This window comes from Octodon degus, unplaced genomic scaffold (genome assembly GCF_000260255.1).
Source record: "Octodon degus isolate 3935 unplaced genomic scaffold, OctDeg1.0 scaffold00106, whole genome shotgun sequence".
NCBI classification, from domain to species: domain Eukaryota; kingdom Metazoa; phylum Chordata; class Mammalia; order Rodentia; family Octodontidae; genus Octodon; species Octodon degus.
The window spans coordinates 6314432-6337921 of NW_004524682.1; the positions used below are offsets into that span (position 1 = coordinate 6314432).

Here is a 23490-nt window from a genome sequence, read left to right on the forward strand (position 1 = left end):
AGAGAGAGAGAGAGAGAGAGAGAGAGAGAGAGAGAGAGAGAGAGAAAGGGAGGAAAGGCCAGCCAGATAGCTCAGCAAACTAAAGCACCTGCTTAGGCAGGCACAGGGACCGGGATTCGATCCCTGGCAAGCTGTTCAGGCCCCATCCCAGGGTGCACTGAGACGGCAACTAAAACTGGGCATGGTGATGTGCGCCTGTAATCCCAGCACTTGCGAGACTGAAACTAGGAGGATCACTACAAGTCTGATCTGTGTAGTGAGACCCTGTAGACCCTGAACTAAATACATTTTTTTAAAAACCAAGAAAGAAAGACAGAGAAGATCTATCTATCTAATCTATCTATCTATCTATCTATCTATCTATCTATCTATCTATCTATCTATCTATCTAACTCTTGGATAATTTTACTGCTTAGTTCTACTAGTCTATTGAAAGAAACAGTTAATGCTTATTTTTTTCCTTCTTTTTAAGTTTTTTGACACAAGTAGGGTTTCAAATTATCTAGTCTGACCTTAGTCTCAACTGGAAAATCTCTTTTACAGAATTTATTCGTAGAGTTTTCCAGCTTCTGCTGAAATTTATGACAGTAGATAAGGAGGGTTTTTATTGTGATCATTGTTTTGTAAAAACCCCCTTCCACAATAACCATTATAGCTACAATTTCAAGAAGTATTTCATTGGATTAGTGATAATTACTTATCCTGATAATGTAAGCATGACTAGCTAGAGAAATATTATAAAATGTTTTACTTCTTTTATAGGTAAAGAGTTTAATAATTTGGGGAAATGATAATGAAAAAGTAGAGACAACTTCTAAATTCTGAGATATGATGGAACTTTACAAATACACTTAGGTAGTTTATAGTGTAAGCTAATTTTATGTAAAATATTTTATATTATAATATCTAAGCCATAAATGTTTTAAAAAATTTTATTTTAAAGGAAAAAAAATAAAAAAAGAAAGACAAAAATAGAGCAACATAAAACAATAAACTTTCTGAAATGGAACATATTGACAATTCTAACTCAACACATGTGAGAAATTCTTGGACACACACATGCACATGTTACTACTTCAGAAGCTCAGACAGGTTAAATAGATTCATTTTTGACTAGCCAGAAATGTATCTCGTGGAACTACCAATACCTCCAGTAGAACCTAGTGAGCATTGATGCATTGTTTGTCAATGAAGTAAATGCAATTAAGTAGTCCACAAAATTATGTTTTCCAAAAACAAGTTTTAGTTCTAGTCATTGTATGTTTTTAACCAAAATATTTACTCAGCATATGGATATACTAAGTACAAATTTCAGTTTTGCTAACTAGCTCCTTCTGTATAATAACTTAACAGGAAGAAATTATTCCTCTTTCAAATTGAAAACACTATAATTTGAAATATTTGTATTTTTTAAACTATGTATGCAAATTTATATGCTTTTCTTTTCATATCATTTTTCATTTTCCTATAATAAGTAAGCTAAACTGGAGTAATATAAATTTTTCATTAGAAGCCCATTAAAATTATTTTTAAAATTTTATTTATTTGATACAGGGTCTCACTGCACAGCTTGGACTCAGTGATCTGCTGTTTCAGTCTCTCCAGCACTGGGATTACAGGCATGTGCCCAGGTTCTGAGGCTGGCTCGGCAGGCCGGGGGGAGAGGCAGCTCAGTATGTGGTACCAGGGGTTGAACCTGGTTCCTTGTGTTTGCCTTAGACAACTGAGACCATGCAGGCACTTAGATTGCTGAGCCATCTCTGTAGCCCTAAAAATTATTTTTAAAACATGGTCAAGATATATCATCTGCTTAGTAGTATATTCAAGTTACTTGGTTAAAAACATCTAATAATTATTTTATGTATATGAATAATGTATATTATAACATCAATTTGTTCTTTCTGTTCCTTTGTTTCTCCCTTCTGTCCAGCGTGGGATGTGGCTTTCTGTGGGCTCAAGTAGGCATCACATTGGAGGGTGACTCCATTGAGGCCTTCTAGATACTATCAAACTGTCAGGTCAAACTTGAAGAGTAAACGCTTTAACTATAAACTTTATATAATACTCAAAATATTACAGAATTGTTCTTACTTTTTAGTACCCAGGTGCACAAAATCTCTCCTATCATTTGCTTTCACCCTTTGTCTTTGACCTTATTTGTGCATGTGTGCTCAATCATGAATACACTTAATGCTGTTGAAAGCACATGTGATTCAGCCACCATCATCTATGACAGGAAAAATCCTTGGCCTCTTGGCAAATAGATTTGATGTGACATTTTTCACTTCCAGACCTTACTCTTTTTTTCCTAAACATAGACATAGTCTTTTCATAGAAGCTTGCTTACATAAAGTGCTAATTATTTGTTAAATGTTATAGCAGGTGAAGGCCACCTTGAACTTACTCTAAAAACTTGATTATCTATGTTTTCTTCTGGGCTGCACAAGATTAGATTCCACAGATGAGGAGTCAACATAGACCCTGATAGAGAAAAGAAGACTGAAGTGCCAATAGAAAAATGAATAGAAGAGTAAATAAAGCCAGTAGAGCCATGAGTTGGCATATGTACCTAACACAGCTTAGCTCTTTTCTCACTCCTTTCGCTTCCCTCTTCCTCTACCTCTTGGTCACCTTCCCTTTCACATATGTTTTGTTCTCCTTTCCTATTATCTATCTTTTATTTTGGTGCTTGATTTATATTTTGGGCTTCTCATATAAAAGAAACTGTGTGATATTTAAGCGTGTGTGTCCAATTTATTTCCCTTAATGTTTCAGTCTAGTGGTGTACGTGTGTTTCACAAATGACTTAGTATTATCCTTCTTTATCGCAGAGTAGTACTCTCCTTCTTTTACAATTTTTTAAAACAATTTTTACTCAGGTTCTGAGTAGGTCACTAAGTTGCCAGGCTGAACCAGAACTTTAGGGTCTCCTGCTTCAGCCTGCTGCCTACCTTGTTTCGTTCATTTTCTACATTCCTTAAGACTTTGTCCATTATACATAGCCATTGCTTGAGCATATTCTTCTCAATGCAGAGAAGCACTCCTATCAAATAATCGAATTGTTACAAAGGAATAGTTAAAGGCGTTCTCCATTCAAGGAGTCATGCCTGTCTCTTCAGTACAGCCAACTGACTCAATCTACCACAGATAGAACTTTAAAGAGAAAAACTTCATTGGCCCTGAATATGCACAGACATCTTTTCTCATCATTATCCCCTAAGCAGTGTAGTGTATCAGCTCGCTGTATTTGGTGTTATAAGTAATCTAGAAAAGATTAGAGTATAAGAGGATTGTGTAGAGATTATTTATAAATAGTATATCCTTTAAAAGAAGGCACTTGAGCATCTATATATTTTGGTTATTTCTGAGGAATCCCTAATGCCATCCCCCATAGATAGTCTCAATTATTCTCCTAGACCAAGTGTTGGCTCTTAGCTTGGCAAGGCTTTCCCATGCTCCACTTCTTTCTAGAGGCCTTACTGCTTAATTCCTGTGGCCAAACTGACAAAGGCATGTGTAAGTTTGATAGAAAGTTAAGGAAGCCCTTCTTGCACTTTCTATTAAGTAGAAAGAACTACCTTGGATATTTATAGCTTTGTTACTTAACTCTTAAGAAAAACTTCCATTTTACTCAAAACAGGTCGTTAAAGCCCTATGCTCCCTTTAGGATCTGAAACTAATGAATACATAAGTTGCAACTCCAAATGATCAAGAGATATGCCAACCTTCCAAGACTGCTACATGTGATATGTGAGCCTGACTTAGGATAAAGCAAAGAAACAAAATAGCAGACATAGTTAACATAACGATAGTCTTTATATCAAATTAACACCAAAAAATGAGGACTGGCCAGATAGCTCAGTGGAGTAAAGCACCTCCTTAGGCAGGCACAGGGTCCTGGGTTGGATCCTGGGCATGCTGTGCTGGTTCTGTCCCCAGGGAGTACTGAGACAGCAATTGAGATTGAGCATAGTGGCATGTTCCTGTAGTCCCAGGGCCTGGGAGGTTGCAAACAGGAAGATCACTACAAGTGTGATCTATGTAGTGAGACCTTGTAGATCCTGTTCTAAATATATTAGAAAAAGAAGAAGAAAATGTATTGCCTGTAACATTTGTGCCCAAATTAATTTTTAATTATTTTTTTTATCTTTTCTTTTAACATAGCACTAGAATGCTTTGAAATCTCAAAAGAGTGTTTATGGTATATACCTTTGATTTATTGGCTTTTGCATTTTAAAAATCTCAAATCAACTTATTCTAGACCACTATAAACCAATTTATATGATTTTAAAAGCTTGATCTTGGTAATTAAAATTGTAAAACTGGGCCGCAGAGATAGCTTAGTGGTCTAAGTGCCTGCCTGGCAAGCGCAAGGACCTGGGTTGGATCCCCAGTATGGCATGCTGTGACAGCTTTGTGCCTTCTTGGCCTCTGAATCCTGGTGTTGATGGTGCACGTGTGCAATCCCAGCACTGGGGAGACTAAGATGGGGGATCATTTCACGTCTGAGTTGCATAGTGAGACCCTGTAATAAATAAATGAAAATCTTATAAAAAAATCTAAAACTAGCCAACCCCACAGTGAGGCTGCTGGTTACTGAGCAATCATATCTCTGGATCTGAAAATGTCCAAATATGCAAAAAGAACAAAAGAAAGATCTAGAATTGCTTACTAAATATTTATATGTAAAAATATATATATTATAGTTTCTCTATTTTGGAAAAATTTAAATGAAAATTTCCATTCATAGTTACTACATAAACAATGGCAGAAAGTATCATTGAATATTCTAGAACAATAATTTATGTGTGAGTTTATGTGCTATTTATAATGTCTTTAAGAATAACTTATGAAGATATTATTTTTCTTAAAGGTAAGAATTCCTTGGAGCATACCCTTTTTCAATATGACCTCAGTGGAGAATGATGACTTCAAAACTATGCAAGTTACTGCCAACTGTCTCCATCCCATCTAGATGTTGCTTTAACTTTTTAAAATTTAGTTATAAATTTAACTTCAATTGAAATTTTAGATTTCTTTTTGTTCTTGATTTTTTTTCTTGACTTAAGTAGTGTAGTCTCAATCTTATTGTCATTGTCACTAACTGCCTTTTTTTTTTTTTGGTACTGGGGATTGAATTCAGGACCTTATACTTGCCAGGCGGGCACTTAGGCCACTGCGCTATCTCCCCACTGACTGCTTTTTAAACATTTTTGGCCTTTACTGTGACCCGTGACCCTCTGGCCTTGCAGGTTCTCCATACAGCCACAATATGCCACTTTGCTTTGCAGTTTTGTTCAACTTTTTTACTTTTCTTTCCTAATTGCTAATCTATATAAGCTGAATCTTTTAACTAGCCTACCTCATAAAACCTGCTTTTTTAGTGAACCTCAACACATGTACAATGAAAGAAGCCCTGTAGAGGTAGCATTGCTTCTCAGTAAAATTGTGAGCAAATTTACAAGAAAGGTGATCTGGGGAAGATAACTTCATCACTTTTCTACTCTAGCCCAAGCCCCATATTTTAGCAGTAAAAGTGTTTTGCCTGAGTGGGAAAAACAGATGGAAAAGCACTGAGGAGCTGATTCTAAATGAAACAGTTAGCACTTTGGAAATGGCACTGTTCAAGAAGGTGGAGGGGAGCAAAACTGAATCACGAGACAGTAATAGATTCCAAAGGGGGAAAAAAGAAGCAATTTAGCTCAGAGGTCAGCAAGCTGCAGCTGGTGGGTCAAGTTCAGGACCTGCTTTTGTGCAGTCTACTCACTAAGACTGGTTTCTATACTGATCTGGGGGAAAAAGTTCTGGTGTCAAAGTTGATAAAATGAAAATTTTGTTTGCCAAAAATAAAGCTATATCTGAACCCTGCCTCGCTCTTTCTCTTGCAGACTGGCTATGACAGTTTTTATGCTGCAACAGCAGAGTGAGATACTGGGACAGAAACATGTGACAAATAGTACATAAGATATTTATTATCTAGCCCTTTGCAGAAGATTGTAATTTCCCAATGTAGAGTGTTCTCCTGAGCTAATTTTCCTAGATCGTTGTTTATTGAATACCAATGTAGAATTATGATCCAAATAAGCCATTAGGCTTCTTCAGTATTCAGATTTTTCCATTTGAATTTCTCTTTCTAGCAATACAAGACATGTGCAAATAATCAGAGAAAGCAATTACCTAAGTCTGTTTGTTACTTAAGAAAATAGTTAAACTATTTGAGGTAACTGTAGACTCCTGTGCAGTTATAAGAGATGAGATACCATGTATGCTTTGTCCAAGTTTACTCGGTGTAAAATTTTGAGAGCTACAGTACAGTCATGTACACAAGCTATTGACACCAGTGCTGTCAAAAAGCTGAATATTTCCAACACCATAAAGATTTATCCATCAGTTGAGGAATAGATAAGAAGAATGTGGTATTTTTATACAATGGAGTATTACTCAACTATAAAAAAGATAAACCCAAGGTGCCTGCCCATTAGTTCAGTTGTTTAAGTGCCTGCTTAAGCAAAACAGTAAGGCTCTGAATTCTTTGGTTTGATCCCCAGATCCTTATGCCTTACCAGAACTGCCCTTAAGGCATCCTGAGCCCTCCCCCCAAAAAATAAATCCTTCTGAACTTTTGGGGGCTGGGGAGATAGCTCAGTTGAATAAGTGCTTACCTGGCAAGGACAAGGGACTAAGTTCAATCCCCGGCTCTGCAAAAATAAATAAATAGATAAGATAAGAAAAGATAAGATAAGATAAACCCAAGGCTTTTATAGGTGAATGGATGCAACTAGAGACCATGCTTTTAAGTGAAGTAAGTCAGACCTGTGTGTGTAAACATCATAGTGTCTCCCGAGTATGAGAATCTGAAAGAGCAAATAAAATCTGAAAGGTATAATAGATACTGTGACCCAGAAAGAAGCTGCTCAAAGGGAAGGAAAAACTGGGATGAGGGAAAGGAGAAAAGGAAAAAAAAAAAAAGGAAGGGAAAAGGAAATATATATGTGTATACACAGGATAACTTGGATAATTGTACTGCTGATTTCTCCTATCCTATTGAAAGGAGCACTTAATGGTTAATTTTTTCTCTTTCTCTCCTTTTTAATTTTTATGACAACCATTGCTGAATGCTTATAAATTTGTTTAGCAAAATTCTGTTTCATTTCCAATTTTTTACTGCTTGTTCTATATATTTGGTACGGAGTCTGCAGGGTCCACAGGGTCTTACTACATAGATCAGACTCATAGTGATCTTCCTGTGTTCAGCCTCCCAAGTGCTGGGATTACAAATGTGTGCCACCATGCCCCGTCTCAATCAGCCTCTCAGTACTCCCCGGGGGTGGGGCTGGCATGGCACGCTGGAGATTGAACCCAGGCCGCTGTGCTCTACCTAAGCAGGCGCTTTAGTCCACTGAGCTATCTGACTGGCCCTTACTTTTTATTCTTTTTTTTTTTTTAATCATCTGAGCTATTGCATGTATCAGTAGCTTGTTCCTGTTTATGCTCTATGATCCGAATGCACCACTTGTTTAAATAATCAACAGTTAAAGCCACCTGAGAGTTGTTTCTAGCTTTTGGCTATTGTGAATAAAGCTCTTAAAACCATTAATATTTTTATGTGAACAGAAATTTTCATTTTGGTAGACTAATACCAAAGAGTCACAATGCTGATTCACATTTACACATACTTCTCTACTTTCTTTTTTGGAAGAAATTGAACTCAGGGCCTCACACTTGCCAGGCAGGTGTCACACCCTGGACCTACATAATCTGGATTTGTTGTTGTTGTTGTTTTACAAATAATGTAGTAGAGTTTCCACAGTGGACATGCCATTTTTAAATTCTCATTAGCTATAGAAGAGGTACCCAATATGTTCTCTATCACAATAGTGTTATATTTGTAGTATTAGTCTTTTTGATAAATATGTTCTGATATGATGGTGTTTTTCCTTTTGCATTTCTCTAATGCCTCATAAAGTTCAGCATTATTCAGTGTGCTTATTTGGCATCTGCATATGTTTTTGTATAAGATGTCTCTTCATATCTTTGGCCCATTTAGATTTCTTTTTTCAAAGATATCATTATACTTACTGTATACTTGTCCTTTGCCAGGTAGTTTGAAAACATTCTCTTCCAATCAGTAGCTTGTCTTTTTAACCTATTAATGGGACTTCAGGCACCAATTTTTAAAAAATGTTTATAGATGAATTTATAAATTTTCTTGATGGACTATAATTTAGGTGATTTAGGAACTATTTGCTGAGCTTCAAATTGCAAAGATCGGTCTTTGTGATATTTTCTTTCTTTTTTTTCTCCTCTATTTTTAGGGAAGGATCTACAGGATTGTTCAGGGTCTCTCTACTTAAGATCAGACTCCTAGTGATTCTCCTGTTTCAAGCCTCCCAAGTTCCGGGATTATAGCAGCAGGCCACCATGCCCAGTCTCAATCACTGTCTCTCCCCAGGGGCAGGGTCAGCAAAGCAGGCCCTGGGAATCAAACCCCCAGCCTCTGTGCCTGCCTGCAGGCATTTTAATCTGCTGAGCTATTTGGCCAGCCCGTATTTTCTAAAAGTTTTATATTCTCATATTTCACATTTAAGTCCGTGATTTATTTGACTCAATTACACAGTGAGCAATCTCTCTCTCTCTCTCTCTCTCTCTCTCTCTCTCTCTCTCTCTTTCTCTCTGTCTCTCTCTCTGTTTATGTTTGTTTGTGGATATCCAATGAGTCAAGCTATCTTTTTAAACTCTATGTTTATTGAATTGGTTTTGAGTCTTCATCAAGAATCACTTGGGTGTATATGTGTGAGCATCTATTACTCCAACAACACCATGAGTTTTGATTTGTACCAAATGATAGTTGATTGTTATATTTATTAATATTATCTCATTATATATCATACCTGACAATAGTTTATTACACTGGTATTCTACTATATAGTCATGAAATTAGATAACTGATTCTTTCTGCTGTAGCATTTGCCCCAGAATTATTTTAGCTATTCTATTCCCTTTAGATTTCCATATAAAAACATAGAATTATTATTTATACTTACAAAATTACTCAAGGAGATTTTCATAGAAGTTGTGCTATACACAGGTATTCTTTCGAGAAGAACTACATTTTTGCTATACAGAGATGTGCAATTTGTGAACATACTCGTCTCCAGATGTCTTCATTTTCTAATCATGACCATCATTTTGTACATTTCAACATACAAATCTTGGGCCGGTGAGATGGCTCAGTGGAATAAGTGCTTCCCTGGCAAGCACAGGGGCCTTAGTTCAATCCCTGGTTCTGAAAAAAAAAAAAACTTATATATTTTTACATCTATTTCCTTTGAGTGATTTAAAATAATACTGCTTTTCCCTCCTCTTTCATCCTTCCCTGCCCCTTCTTCTTCTCTTTCTTTCTTTTTCCTCCTCCTGCTTCTCTTTCTAGCTCTTTTTTCTCTGTCTTTTCTTCTACCTAGAAACTCCAGCATGATGCTGAAAAATAACTAGAAGTGGCCATTCTACCCTTGCTGTGGTCTTACTGGGGAAAGCACTCCAGTTTTCAACAATAGTTTAGTGTTAATATCAACACTTTTTATTGTTTTGCATAAAGTTTTATCAAATTGAAGAAATTCTTCTCTGTTCCTTGTTGTCTGAGTGTTTCTAGTCATGAATGGGTACTGAATTTTGTCAAATGCCTTATCCTTGTGTGGATTTTTCTTACTTATCCTGGTAACATGATGGATTACACTCATTGATATTTAAATATTGAACTGGCCTTACATCCATGGGATAAACTTAACCTAGACAAGGTGTATGTGATTTTTATATTGATGTATTTTATTTGATAATACTTCATTAAGGATTTTTGTATCTGTATCAATAAATGATACTGATCCATAGTTTGTTTGTTTTTTTGTACTATCTACTCCTTTTGATATCAAATAATGAAGTGATATGTATGCCCTAGACTATTATTTTCTCAAAAATATTATACACAATTGATTATAAATCTCCTTCAAATATTGTTAGAATTATCCAACGATTAGACACCAGATAGAAATTCATCCTGGACATCCATTTGTGGAGAAGTTGCTAAAATATAGATTTCATTTCCTTAGTAAGTGATATGGCTCTACAATTACATATTTTATATTGTGTGAATTTTGGTAAGCTATGTAAAAAATTGATACATTGCAGTGAAGGTTTAGTATAGTTTATAATTGTTTAATTATCTTCTGATATTTATAAGATTTGTAATGATATCACCTATTTATTTATTTATTTATTTATTTATTTATTTATTTATTGGTTATGAGCAGAATATATTTATTGAGAGAAAGAAAGCTCCTGTCCAAGAAAGGAACAAGAGGAGGGCCCAAGCGGGTAGTTCCCCTCCTGTTTATTTCTAATACTGATAATTTGGATCTTTTATAAATAAAATTAATGTTTCTCCAATTTTTTCTTTTGTTTTCATGCTTTAATTTAATTTGTTTGTGCTCTTATCATTTTTCCATCCTTCTCTGTTTTGGGTTTATTTTGGTCTTATTCTTCGGTTTTTAGTTTAGAGCGCTCATTTGTAGCCTGAGACTTTCCATCTCCTGTGCTATACACATTTAATTTGCATCTGAACACTGCTGCCTCACCCTAGCCAATGTTTATTTTAATTCACTTTAGACATTCTCTTTGATCAATGATCAAGAAGACTTATGTTTTTTAGTTTTCAAATGTTTGGAGATTCTCCTATTATTTTTCTGTTATCAGTTTTAGTGTGATTAGATTGTGGTCAGAAGACACCCTCTGTATGATTTTAATCATTTTTAATGTGTGAGATTTCATGTATCCCTAAGATGTAGTCAATCTTGTTATATGGTTTAGGCATTTGGATATTTCTTCTTTCGTTAGATTGTACATTTTATAAATTGTGTGCAGTAGATCCTGCTCAATGTTGAGTTGTATGTTCTTATTTCTTATTTGTTCTGTCAGTTGTTGAGAGGGGTATATTAAAGTATTCAACTCTGATTGCGGACTTCTCTTTTTATTTTCTTCTATTTTATTAGTCTTTGTACTTTGTAATTTAGCCTTTTATTTGTTGCCTGTACTGCCAGGGTTGTTTTGCCTTCTTGCTGACTATTTCTTTTATCATTTTATGTTTGATTGATTGATTTTGGTGGATCCAGGAATTGAACTCAGACCCTTACTCTTGCCAGGGAAGCGCGTATCCCACTGAGCCATCTCCCTGGCCCATGTTGTTTTTATTTGTGATAATTTTCTTTCTGTTGCAGGATGTTTTGCTTCATAGTAATAAAGGTATTCCAGCCTTTGGATAAATGTTTTTCATGATATATATTTTTTCCATTCTTGAACTTTTGATCTGTGTATAGTTTTATATTTTAAATGAGTTAATTATAAATAGCACATAATTTGGCCATGCTTTTTAATCCACGATGCAAATTTCTTGTCATTTCATTTCTGTACTCAGACAATTTGCACGGGCTTTATTTTTGGTTTAAAACCAACCACTTTATGTTTTGTTTTCTGTTTTCAGTTTCTTTCTCATCTTTCCTGGTTACTTGAATAATTTTTGAAAGTGTAGAACTTTTAAGTACCTAGCACCTTTTGTGTTTCTTTCTCAGGCTGTGCTTTCTGCACTCTCCTACATACACACAGCATTTCGCTGCCCCCTGATGCCTTCGTTCCACCAGCTCAAGTGAAGTACAGAAACCTTAACTTCCTTTTGATAATGTCATGGATTCATGTACACTATGATTATAATATTTCCTCTATAAATTTTTAGAACTCTGCCAGAGAGTGCTGCATTACTTCTACCATGAGCCAGAATTTACAAAGCTTCGGAGAAAGTCTACTACGTTCACTTCTATTGTTCTTTGTTCTTTTCTAAAGCTCCAAACTCCCCTTTTGCCTTGTTTCTTTTTTGTTTAGATGGTTTCCTTAGACATTCACCTAAAAAAATAGGCCTGTTGGTCACAAATTTTGTTAGTTCTCCTTATCACATAGTATCGTCATTCAAATGTCTCTTTCAATTCTCAAGGATGTTTTCCATCAACGTAAGGTTGTGGGTTGACAAGGATTTTCTTTCAGAGATTGGAAACATTGCATTCCTTCCTTTTGGCCTTTATGGTTTTGGTGAGAAACCAACTATCCCAATTGTCTTCATATATGAGTTAAATTTTTCTCTTCTTCCTTTCAATATTTCTTTGTGTTCAGTTTTAATAATTTTGCTTATGATATTTTAGTGTGAATTTCTTCATATTTGGATATGTGGTATACATAGTTTCTTGAATCTGTTTATTGGTTGTTAAATTTGATCATTTTCCTGCAATTATTTCTTTCAGTATTTTTTTGAACTTTTTTCAACAAAGATTTATTGAAGGACTTTTTTATTTTGTTTTATTGAGAAACAAATATCAATGAGACAGTTTCAAAGCTGATTAATAGGACATTTTCAATAGTTAATACATTGTACACTGTACTCTTCTTAGTGGTTTTTCCATAGTACAAGAAGCAGATAGGATATCCTGTTCAAACACTACTACTACAAATCTTTCTTCTGGTTGAATTAAGCAAAAGTAGCTGTATATCTATCCCAACTATTCTGTATATACAAATAGAAAATGGTCCTTTCTTGTATCCTCTTTTTGTTTAGTCCTGTCAGAGATGGGTATTCTATTGGCATCTAAATACTATAGGTGCTTGAATTCAGTAAAACAATCCAACACAGTTCAAGATTCCACAATAGTAGTGGGTTACCCACAGATGTCGTTGACTAGAGCCTTTTACAGCTCAGCATATTAATATGGCTTTACTTTATATACTCGTTTTTATACTTTTCTGCTGGATGGTTAAGACCAAGATAAAACAAGACCTATGTAACAAAAAATGTAACTTTTATATCTGACAAGGTCAGTCAAATCCCCTCAGGATTTACCCTGAAACTGTACAGCAGTTTGTAGATCTTTTGTCAGTGTCAGCCATGTAGATGAGTCATGGCCATTGCCTGACTTCTCTGTGAAAGCCTGAAAGAATGTTTTTTGTCATTCTGGTCTTTAAAAGCATAGTGTTTCTGATGTCACATCAATTACTGCTATACTCTCTCTCAAGTAAATGTTTGTTTAAAAAACAAAAGAAGAAAGGGTAATAAATGAAAACAAGAGACAAGAAAGAAAACTACATAGGACTGTCTTGCTACAATGTTGTATATGGTTAGATTTCTAAATTTCTGTGTAAAAATTTGTTTATTTTTAACAAACAAAAAAACAATATTTTTTTACTATTTTTATTTGTTATTTATTTTTATTTTTTTTCACATTCTGTAGGGATTTAAAGTTTAGTATACCAATGATTGATGGAAAATACCTGTTCCATGTTATGTCTGAGGCATTTGATATTGAGACAGATAGTGAGGTTAGGCTCAACTGCCTATGCTTTAGGGTAATAATATCATTAAACTTCTCTTCTGGATGGTTAACAACTTAAGTTTGAAGACCAAAAATTAGAGAAAAAGAAGGGCTACAAGCATAGCCAACATTTGGCCTTAGCCATTCAAGGTCAGTGAGGATTCAGGACATAAGAAAACCTGTGCTATAACATCCTGTAACTCAGTGGTGTCCTAAATTTTCCAATCAAGGAGATTATGGGGCGACAGAGAAAAGTTATCGATGATGTAGAGTGTGCCTAAGGAGAGTCTTTCAGTGTTGTCAAGCCTTGTCATTTTTCTCTTGTCTTTCTGGAATTCCAGTTAAGTGTTTGATCTTCTATTATAGTTTCACAGCTGGAGAAGTCGATTTATCTTTTTTGTTAGTTTTTAAAATATATTTACTCTCATTAGAGTGAGCCATTTCTACTGATTTGGTCTTTTAATCAACTGATTCTTATTGGTATTTTACTTTTCTATGAATATATCTATTGAGTTTTTATAGTTTTAGTTGTTATATTTTTCATATCTATAATTTAGATATGTTTTATATCTTTGCTAACATTTTATTTTTTTCAGTTATGTTCTTAATGGTCATTAAAACATTTTCATAATGTGACGAATGCTTTAGAAACTTTGTAATATAATTTGTTATTTATTGCATGCATGACTGGCCTTTTTAAAAGATCTGTTTAAGTCTTCTTTGCATGAATGACTTATAATTGAAACTGAAGTTGGGGTGCTAGGCATGAGACTCTAATTCTTATTTAAGTATTCTGTTTTACCTGGCTTCCCTTAATAATGGACTAACTCAAGAAGGGTGGTATGCAACCTGTCACTACCCAGTGTAAGCAAAAGCACAGGTCTCCCAGCTTGGGCATCGCTGACACTTACGTGAAAGAGTCCCTCCTTACTCCTGGATGAGTGTGTGAGTTTTCTGATTCTGAATAGTTTTTACTGCTATCCCCATAAATAGGATTGGCTTGTTACTTCCTAGCTAGTGGTAGTTTATTATAGTTTTCATAGTAGCATCCCAGACTTCAGAGGCACAAAAATACAAAGTGGCCTTGTTACTTCTGGGCAGTATCTAACATCATGCTTCTCTACCATGCATCCTCTGACTCCACCTAAGTGGAAGGCAGGGTGCAGCAGTGAAGGGTACCTCATTACTATTGAATTGGCATGGAGTGCCAGGCTCCTGGTGTGATCTTCATCTAGAATACATGGAAAGAAAGAAACTTGGTACCTAACACTGACTCCCGCTCCTGGACACAGGGAGGATTTTCCCAGATTCTGAGGCTTCACTATTCTTTAGGGCAACAGCCTGACAAGAGTAAATTTCCAGGCTTAACATGGTTTTTGAAGGTATTAGTTGCATTTTTTTCTGTGACATTTGACTAGAGAAGAAGATATGGTCCCAGAACTTCCAATCTTTGTAGGCTACTTTATAGAATATGTATTTCTTGATCCTATAGGTAAAGAAAACTCTCTCTCTCTCTCTCTCTCTCTCTCTCTCTCTCTCTCTCTCTCTCTCTTTCTGTCTTTTACTCTCTCTCTTTCTCCACATTTCTGAGATGCAAACTCAAAATATTAAATACATATGTCTCAAGAAAACAGAAAGAAGTTATCACCATGCCATTCCTTAAGTTCTGCAGTCTCTATTTAACATTTTCTCTTCATCTGTTAAGCTCTTTATGTTTGTTTTGTCTAGAAGGTATAGAAATTTTTTCCTCTATATCTATCATGACTCATCACACACCAATTCTCAATGTCTGATGGGAAAATTAATTGATTCTGAGAGTTTAATTTTCCTTCTTACAAGTAGGGTATTTCTACTTTCTGATGCATGGGACATTTGTGCCTGCCATGTTTAATTTTCTGTCACATATCATTTAAGTATATGGTTTGGAAATTAGCAATACTTTTTTGCAGACTTCTTCCACATAGAAAAGTTCAATTTAAAATTTTAGCATATGTATAAGCTTGTGTTTTATGCTTTGAATGTGTGTACATTTTGAACTGCAAATGGGAAGAATAGGGCTAGGGAGATAGCTCAGTAGCATAACTGCAGACCTGGCAAGGACAATGTCCTGAATTCAATCCCCAGTACCAAAAACAAAACAAAACAAATAGGAAGAACACTATAGTGGTCCAGTTGCATATATGTGCACATATATTTCACTACTATTGCTCCTATATAAAGTGACCTGGAGGATATAGCACACCAAAAAAGATAATAGGTCATGTTTTCAAAATGTGTCTCAGTTTCTTGAATTTTTTTTAAAAATGTATTTTAGTGCAGCGTCTCACTATGTAGATCAGACTTGTAGTGATCCTCCTATTTTCAGCCTCCCAAGCACTGGGATTATAGGTGTGTGCCACGACACCCAGATGTAGTAGCCATCTCAGCACACCCTGGGGGTAGGGCCTGCATGGCACACTGGGGATCGAACCCCGGTCCCTGCGCCTGCCTAAGCAAGTACTTTAGTCTGCTGAGCTATCTATCTGACTGACCCTTCTCGAATTTTTTGATGATTTTATTTTATTTGGCAAATCATGGTTTGATTATATTCTTAAACGTATGGCATGCATTTTGCATTGTGCATGCCACATGTAGGTATAGATAAAAATTCATTTTGGTAAGGAATTGAGTATATTTTTAAATTTCTTATAAACATAACTATCTTTTAAATAAAGATTTTTCTAATCGTTGCAAGGAATGTTAATGGAGTAGGGGGACATGGTTCTTTTTAGTGCTACTCAGTGTGTCTGTCATAAACACTCATGGTGCTTGCCTTCCTACTTAGTTTTAGATTCTGCTTAAAGAAATTGTGAAAGATTTAATTCACTCCACTTTTGTTAGAAAGTATGGAAATGTTTGTACATGGGAACTTTCATTGCATGCTAGAATGGAAATTCATGGGGGCGGGGGGAACCATTTCATTTTATTGCCTAAGAGCTGTTGATATTCTCCCTGCATCTTTCAAAGGCATCTTTCATGCCACACAGACAAACTGTAGCCAGCGTAGGAACAGAAAGAGCACTCCTCCCGTGTGTCAGTCTCAGCAAACTGACACAGCTGCTGTGCTAGGTGCTGAGGAGGATAACCACAGGACCCAGCGGCAGGGTTTTGTGCGGTGGAAGACAGTAGTGGCTTTCTCGAGAGACCACTTTGTTGGAGACTGCCATAGTAGTGCATTCCCACTGCTACTGCTAGATATTGTGACCACATAGTACAAAACTGGTACCAGATCAAATCAGAAAGTAATAAGAAGAGAGAAGAAAACTCACAGATTTGTTTTAAGCCTTAAAGTGAGGAGGAACTAAAACAAATGTCTCAGGCAGGTTGCATTCACTTGTAAGGAAAAGGAGACAGAAGAGGAGATGTCTTTTGGGAAGCAAACTTGCAGGGCATTCAGTCTTTTCTTTTGAAAGCCACTTGGATGGGTTGAGGAATAAAGTTGCAGATCAGGCTTGTTCCAACCTTTATTTGCTACTTTTGGTAGAAAGGATTTTGCTCCCTCTTAACTACAAGAAGCCAGAGTTTTCTGCACAAATGAAACAGGCGTTGCAAGCATCAGATTCACTTTGGACGACTCTTCACATTCCAAGTCATCATTGCATTAGGCAGTACAATTCCATCTCTGGTTGATGGGCAGAAAAAGTGGGCAGCTTGCCAGGTAGACGTTTCCATGACTCCCAGCCCCCAAAGGTGATGCGTTTTTCAGCTAATTCAATGAAGAGTGGGCTGAACTTTGGGTCTAAACGAGACAATAGCTGCCTTCGCAGTATCCACAGAACGGTTGATGGGAATGCACTCTACATTTGGAAGAGAATCATGTGACCCTACGACTGAGATTTTGTGATGGTGCCAACGGAGACTTGGAAAGCAGCACCGGTCCTGACTTTTTTCTTTTTTTCTAGCATGGCTCAGAAAATGGTGGATCTTAATACTTGACTTTAGTCAGACTCAGCAAGCAACTGAGCTTTGAAGCACAACTTCGCCTTTATTCTGGGTTTTTGGCAGGCCACCAGGAGGCTGTCCCTTTCACGCCTGATAAATTCTGCTGCTTATGTCCAGAGAGAGAGAGAGAGAGAGAGAGAGAGAGAGAGAGAGAGAGAGAGAGAGAGAATAATAGAATATTGAGGCATTACAAGTGAATCTTAAAATTTTATGTTTGGGGGGATTTCTAATTTTTGCCTTTACTGACTTTTTAAATGTTACTGTGCTTTTTTTGCTTTCTGAAGAATCCAAGTAGTTGGGTTATTTATTTATTTATTTTTTGGTTTATAATGAACAGGCATTTGAACTGGGCAAACAGGACGGCAGCAGCAGTGAGCATGAGATCATGCAGCCCCGTAGCAAACTGGCATCCTGCCTTTTTCACCACTTTGGTTCGGGAGACCAACGTGTGCAATCCTCATTTTTAAAGTCAGCACAGCCTGGAAGGATTTCTGGTCTCTCCCACCTTCTACCCTTCTGCTGCCAGGGACGGCAAGGATTGGTGCAATTTCTGCGCAGTGCTTTGTGCCTGGAATACCGAGAAGGAAGAGAAAGAAGACGAGCTCTCTGGTTCTTCTTTTCTAAGAAATAACAGGAGCCCTGAAGAGAAAAAAAAACCTGAGTTTGTCTTACTACATGCAAGAGTGCTGAAAAAGAGAGATACTCCTCCTCAAAAACAAAAACAAAAACAAACAAAAATCCAATCCAAAACAAACAAACAAAAAAGCAAACATTGGCTTATATAACTGCAGAGACATCGGGCTTTCTAAAGCAGCTTTCTCAGGCACCATAGCCAAATGAGCCTTCTTTATTTTTACTGTTTCAAAAAATATGGCATGATTAGCAATACATTCCACTTGGTGAAATCGCACCTTTCATATCAGGTATAACTTTTTTTGTTGTTTCTTTTTAAGTCTGCTGTTATATAGAGAGGAGAATCCCTGAACTTTCAATTTACTTTGATTTAACTCATCCCCCCACTTTACTCTAAACTTTTTTTCCTTTTACTTTTCTACTCTAACCCTAAAGTTAAAATAGAAAAATCTCTATGAAAAATGTTGACTTTTATTTTTTTTATTAGACACAGCAAATCGTTTTGGAAAGACACTACTGTGTCCTCTGTGCATTTTGTGACCAGCATTAGTTTTGCTAAGAAATGTGAGTGTTTGGATCTTGGTACAGAAAGTGAAATCGTTCGTGTGTTTTATAATTTGGAGTGTGAAAGAGGAAACTTTTTGGACTTCTGAGAAAGGATCATACTAGAATGTGCACTAACTTACTGATAAATAAAATTAGTTTGAGAAAAGTGATACTTAATGTATTAACAAGGATTTTAGTGGTGTAGAAACAGGGACGAAAAGATCAGTTTCTCAGTTGCTAAGTAGAAAATAAGCTTGTTCTGTAATAATGCTTTCTTTTAAAATACATTTAAAAAGTTTTGTCCAAGAGCACATGCAAAGAAGGTTGGAAATATCCATTAAGTATTTTGTGGAAAAAGTACATGCAAACTTGTTTTAAGTTCTGAGCAACATATTGGCTCAGCATATAACTAACTGCATTGCATTCTAATTATTTGTAAAAGCATATTGCCAAGCATTTTACAGAAAAATGCAGTGTCGCCTGGTTCCATGGGAAAGGATTAGCACATGCACCCCACTTATTTTAATTTTGATAAAAAAATGTATCTAAACCTATGCTGAATTATTCAAAAAGTGAAAATGCTTTTGAAAAATACACATATCCGTAGTCTATGTTTTCAAAGAATTAATTGATACTATATTTTATGTAAAAACAAATTGTATTCAAACTGCTACATTCTTAAAATTATTCTGCATTATATTAAAAGTGTGTAGGATAAACAAAGAGAAATCTAGAAATACTGAATTCTGTCTTCTATTTTGTGCTTTGAGAAATGTATGAGAAATTATAAAAGCCTTATACAATGATAGCATTTAAATGAAATATTTTATTACTTTATTGGTTACTGTTAGCTAATTATTTACAAAATAGCTCTTGTTCTTTCATGGTGCCTCAGCTATTAGGAAGGCAAATTTGAAAGGCTTAATTAATATTGATAAAAGTGTTTTCATGTTTCAAGATCCGTTAGCTAAAAAACATTATTTCAAATGTTATTTTTAGCAGTCATTAATCTCTATACTCTTAATTATCTTATTAAACTCCATGCCAAATCCAAATCTCTTCAGCTCTCACTACTTCATTGTGCTAAATGTAGACGCTTTTTAAAGAACCAGTCTCCTTTCACTTTCAAAACTGCTCCTGCTAAAACAACACCAACCAAACTGAACGCAGAAATGGAAGCCACGAACCACAGTATATGTCATGCGAGTAGGCTTGGGTGGGGCCCTATGAGTCTTCCAAGGCTATTTTTTAATATTTTGAAGGATTTTTTTTTCATTTTGATATTGTCTTTCCTTCTTGATCATCTCCCTTCAGTCCCACCATCCACTCAGTCCTCTTCCTAGATAGCAGTTGTGTGATATTTCTCCTTTTGTGGTTGTTTTAGGGAAAAACGTAAAATGGATATGAGAAGTGAAGAAAGTGATCATAGGAGAAAATCATCTCAGGTAAAAATAAAAAAGCAAAAGAACAATTACTATGCACTTTTTTGAAGAACAAAACATCTTTCACTGTTTTGCTATAAAAAATATTTTAATTTTTTTTATGAATCTAGCTGATAGAAATTGTCATTTATGGTTTTCATTTGAGATTTTATATGCTATCTTTGGGAAAAAATCGCCTGAATTCCAGATTAATGTCCAATTTTTAATTGAATAAATATCTGTGTATACATTTGTGCACAGAGGTAAAATAAGTTTGAATAGAAAGCTATTTACAAAAAAGAAATTATGTTCTCCATTTGCTGTACCATATAAAAGGAAGTGAAATATGGGGGAAGGAAATAGAATTGAGCTTTTTCTATCATTTTTTACATGATCTCATATTATAATAAAGCCAAAACATACATTTGTACTATGATAAAACTCTAAACTGTTATCCTTTATTTCATACAGAAATTCATAAAAATACACTGAATTTCTTTTATTACATTGCTTTTGATTATTTAGGTTTTTATTAAGTAAGGGAAATTTTTGAAAGTAAATAATGGTGAAAATTGTGTATACCACATTATCTGTATTAAGCCTTATAAAACATTTTATTTTATTTCAAAGCATACAGAATCATAATTACTATGTTATATTATTATTTTTCACAATGGAGATATAATTAAGAAATGCTAAATGATTATAGATATGCATAAAAGATTGCAAAACTTATAATTTTGTTATAATTGAGCTTAGGATCTTAAAAAGTCTATTCCTTGCTTTATGTTTACTCATTTGTGTTTGCTTATTGTGTGGCAGTTGTAAGGTAATTTTTTTAAGAACTTATTTTTAACCAACCTGTTGACCACATGAGAGTTATACGTCAGAACATATTGTGTTTAAAGATACCTTTTAAAAATAAATTCAAATATATTTTGTTTCTGAGATAAAATATCCCCTCGGATGTAGCCGGAGTATAAATGGGAGCACAGGATATCAGTAATGATACTGTTAACGGATCACTGATTTCAATGTTTGGGTATTAATTCATCCAAACTGTAAATTTTAGTTCTATTCTGACCACAGACGTATATGACCATATTTCAGATTTATAACATCTGCCTATGTTCTCCAGTTAGTCAGATCTTATCTATTTAATAAAAAAATCAATTTTTTAAACTGGTTACCAAACCTTTAAAAAACTCAAAACAAGTACTTTAACTTAAATATTAATAGCCTCATAATTCAATTTTAATTGTAGACTCATAATACTACATCATGCTTTACAATTGCATAATTTATACGTGTGTATGCATTCTTTTTTTCTTTTCTTTCAAAATCTTGTTAGTATAATCTTTGGATTCCAAACTATTCACTGTCTTTTAAAAGCCAGGCTGAAAAATTTTCAGTATAGTATTTTAGTTTAGCATATTTATAAAGGCCTCTAACAGGGTATGCAGAGCCTCAAGATGCAGCCTTTAAAATACTGGTACTAAAAGATGAATAGTGTTATTTTTTACTCCTAAATGCATTCCATATATACCACAAATTCTACACTGAGAGGCAGCCTATGCCAGATGTTGCCTGTTGGCATAAACCCGTAGATCCGATCTTGTGGTGAAGTGGACCGCACAAGCTCGCTTCTATGGGTCTGTGTCAATGTGGTAATATGACAAACACTATAAACAATGTTTATTAATTATATCTCATTAAATTCTTGTTAAGTTTGAGTTTATTAGTTTTTTAAGTCATTGTGTTTTCCTGTTTTCTATGTATATACTAATCCTCATCTGTCTTATGAGGCGGGTTTTCCTACTGCAACCCTGGGAAATGTTTATAGCATCGCCATTCAAGTTTGATTTCAAGTACACTAAAATGCTTTCAAATGTTGAAATCTTTTAGCAAAATATTTGAACCAAGTCCTGAATTAACCTAGTTCAGAAACTTCAGGGCATATTTTCAAGGGTTAGTGCACCTAATCAGTTTCTATAAGAAAATAAAAGTTACTGATTTTAGATCTTACCATGGAGCCTATAGTGCCTAGAAAACACAGTTTAATGCTATTGGCTTTATGGCAGGGAAGATGTCAGAAAGCATTTTATGGGATCCTTCCTAGAAACCCTAAAAGTCCTAGGACATATTTTAAGTATATGAGTGAAATGTCAGCATATGACATCTACATCCTTGCCAAGCCCTTAGGTATATGGCCGCCGTATTTGGAGTTGCTGAATGAAGATGTGATAAGGAGTTTGGAGCCACACTCGATGTTGTGTGCATCCGGGTTGAGGTAGTAGGTTGTATGGTTTAGAGTTACACCCTGGGAGTTAACTGTACAACCTTCTAGCTTTCCTTGGAGCACACTTGAGCCACCGAGGAATTCTTCATCACTTTCATCTGCCTCAGCCAATTTCTGTGCAAGAAAGTAATGTGTCATGAGTATTTTACAATTTATTTAATTTTTAATTACATGTAAATGGTCATTTGAGCCCTGTTGCATTTGCATCTCTTAAGAACAATGACAAAAATATTATCTCTACTAGGTTAGTACTCTATATTGAAACACTGTAAAGAACTGGTTGGGATTGACATTACTGTTGAAGTTCTTGTCACCTATAAATTCACAAAGTTTGGCACTTAATCTTGAAAATTAACCTTTGGCCTATTTTTGTTGGCTACTTATTACCTTTTAAAAAGGTGAATGGGCCAGTTGGCACACACTCGTGATCCCAGAATTCTGGAAGGATGGAGCCAGAGAACACAGGTTGGAGGCTAAGCGGGGCAACACAGGGACTCAGGGAAACCTTGTTTCAAAAGAAAACACTCAAAAAATGATCTGGAGATGATGCTCAGTATGAAGGCATCAGCTTCAATTCCAAGAAATGAACTGAACCAAACAAAACCTGTTATTTTAGAAATCCCCATAGCGTATTCAGTGAACTTATGACACATCACTTTCTACTTTATGTTATGGCGATTTATGTGCTTATTTATTTTTTCAATACTAGACTGTAAGCCCCTTGAGGGCAAAGTCCATGCCTTATTTTTCATTGTATCCCTTTCAGTGTGTTATATTTCATAAGGAGTAGGTATTTCTTAACGTTTATACTTATATTCATATTCTGTTGAATTATCTGAATGGATTACAATAGCAGTAAGAATCTAAGTATTGCTTATTGGTCCTAAAATTGCATTCATTTACTTCCCAGAGTGTTTTGCATCACGGATGGGTATGACTTGAGTTTTGGATGTGCTGAGTGTGTTGAATCATCTGAGACATATACTTTAAGTGTTAGAACTTTTTTTCTAGTTTAAAAAGAACAAAACAAAATTATTTTTATAAGTTAAAGTACTACTGTTTATACTACTCAGTTTAGAAAATGTTAATTTCTCTTGAAATTTTAAATACTTTCCAGATAAGTTGTTTACCTTTAAGTATCAATTTCAATTAAAATTATGTTTTATGTTCATATTTACAGAATATGAATTTTAAAATTATATTTTAATAT

General features: G+C 35.1%; 1 long non-coding RNA gene across 1 annotated transcript in view; it reads left to right on the plus strand.

Moving 5' to 3' along the window:
* The window catches only part of LOC111818883, a 102937-nt gene extending 82942 nt beyond the window's left edge, over positions 1–19995 (plus strand). The window contains exon 3 of the long non-coding RNA XR_002822758.1: positions 19945–19995. This is a non-coding gene — a long non-coding RNA (uncharacterized LOC111818883). The remainder of the gene's footprint in view (positions 1–19944) is intronic.
* Positions 19996–23490: the final 3495 nt, after the last annotated feature.